Source organism: Papaver somniferum, chromosome 1 (genome assembly GCF_003573695.1).
Source record: "Papaver somniferum cultivar HN1 chromosome 1, ASM357369v1, whole genome shotgun sequence".
Classification (NCBI taxonomy): Eukaryota; Viridiplantae; Streptophyta; class Magnoliopsida; order Ranunculales; family Papaveraceae; genus Papaver; species Papaver somniferum.
This window is the reverse complement of record NC_039358.1, coordinates 110,048,119-110,050,405: the sequence shown is the minus strand read 5'-3', so window position 1 is coordinate 110,050,405 and position 2,287 is coordinate 110,048,119. Positions and strand designations below refer to the sequence as shown.

At 37.8% G+C, this 2,287-nt stretch overlaps 1 long non-coding RNA gene across 1 annotated transcript; it reads right to left on the bottom strand.

Moving 5' to 3' along the window:
* Positions 1 to 794: 794 nt before the first annotated feature.
* Positions 795 to 1,405, bottom strand: LOC113331852. Its single transcript, XR_003351227.1, has 2 exons — positions 1,300 to 1,405; positions 795 to 1,193 (listed from the first exon to the last, which is right to left on the bottom strand). It is a non-coding gene; the product is annotated as an uncharacterized LOC113331852 (long non-coding RNA).
* Between the last annotated feature and the right edge of the window lie 882 nt (positions 1,406 to 2,287).

Sequence of the window (2,287 nt, the reverse complement as noted above, 5' to 3'; positions counted from 1 at the left end):
CTCTTCTTCCTATCCCCTAGTCTATTCTTTTTCCCAAACAGGATTCGAACAACAGCAGAAATCTCTCTCCAATCCTTTCTTCTTCGTCATCGAAATCCAGTTTCTTCTCCATCGATTCACACCCTAAATCTCCATAATCTTTACTCAATTTCGACTTTAGAGTACAAAGTTTGGATGTGGTTGATTAAATATTCAATATTCTCTAACTTGTAACCCTAAATTCAAAATTGGGTAAATTGATCTAATCAATTCTGCAGTCGATTATTTTACAGAGAAACGTCAACCTAATGTATTTGATTGAATTAGGGTTTCTGCGATTTTTATGAGATCCTAATTTTTTTTTCTAAGTTGAAGATTGCAATCAGTTTGTTCGGTTTGAGGTAAGATTAATGCAAATGATAATTAGCAATCAATTTTTGAGTTTCATATCTTTTTGTCTTCTAATCCTGTAGATTTTGTAATTTAGACGGTAAGTGAGAATTGGTGTGTGTTTTTGCTAGTGATTGGTCTTTATTATGATTCATCTGCATTCATGGGTTTAAGCTACATTATGTGATACTCGTCTAGTACCTACTGGTTCGACTTTAGCTGCAATTAAAAATGCAAGCAGTTATGGTGTCATGTAAAACTAAATGACTGCTGCAGTAGTAAGGGCTAACCAAAAATTTAAATCGGCTTTAAACAAAGTTTTGGTATTTTACGACCATTTAAACTAAATTTTGTTATTTTACCACCATCAATGATTTACTTATTAGGAACAAAACAAGTGGTGTAACGTTTTACCTAATCAATACTCTTATAATTTCATTTTTTATTTATAGCAGTAAAAGACAGAATTAGCCATTTTTAAAAGAAAAAGATGATAGAGAACAAATATTTAGAATTACTAATGTGTTATTATTGAGGGATGCTACACTCGCACCCAAAAAACTCGGGTGAAATCCTGTGAGGGGATCGGACGGAGAGGGGAATGCATCTCTGCATTTGGATAGGAAAAGGTTGTGGTGGGTCCCAGGTCATGTGAGGAGCGGAATTTCTCACGGGATTGAGCCCCCGTAAACCTAGCATTATTGGTTATTATTCATTTGTGCACAGCTACTCTCTCTTTCTCATAATTGGGAACCAATGCTTAAGTGTCATCTTGATCTTGAATGGCACTAGTCAGATGTTGTACCATGTACGCATGTAAACCACTTGTAAGGAAAAAAAAAAAGTATATTAATTATATGTCCCTAGTTTTAACATTCTATAAATATATCCCTACTTTTTAATAACTTTATCCATTTAAAATTGGATTACCTTGATACTCTCGTCCATATAATATTTTCTTGTATTTCAAAATAGAATAAATTTCTTCCTCTACTGCTTCACCGGTACCACCACCACCACTCTACCACCATTAGGTCCACCACCACCAATATTCAACTACCATTCCACCACCATCGCCTACCAACCACCACCACCACCACCACTAATATTCCACTACCACTCCACCGCCATTGCATCATCACCACCAGTCCGCCACCACCACTGGCGCCGCCACCACCACCACCACCTGTCTGCCGCCACCACCGCTAACCACCACCAGTCCGCCACCACCACTGGCGCCGCCACCACCACTGGCGCCGCCGCCACCACCACCACCTGTCTGCTGCCACCACCGCTAACGCCACCACCACCACCCATTCCGTTGTCGCCGCCACCACCCACCGCCACCACCACTACTGGTTTAGGTATTTTGTATCAACAACAATAGTTGATCCAAAAAAAAGGATCAACAACAATAGTTGATCCAATTAGGGATCAACAACTGTAGTTGATCCAAGAAAAAAGGATCAACATAGGTATCAACAACAATAATTGATCCAAAAAAAAAGATCAACAATACAAGTTGGAAGAGAATTATTGAATTAATAAATGCATCAAGAGAAAGTACCTGAAAGAATGTGGAAGAGAATCCAACCAAGAAAGTAGCAGCAGTCTAACTGAACCCAAAAAGGGCTACTTCAAAGAAAGCAACACTTGTAGAGACCTGCAAACATGTACATGTTATACAGTCCACCTAAGATTACAAACATGAAGATCAAATTGATCTATAATTTACCTTGCATACCCATGAATCTATAATTTACACATCCACATCAATACTGGCTTTATCTATAATTTACACATCCACATCAATACTGGCTTTATCTCGTTATATCATTTGATCCATGTTTGGTTAAAACCATCGTAATCTTTCAATACATTTGTATCTAAGGAGGAAACTGAATCTATTACCATTAAT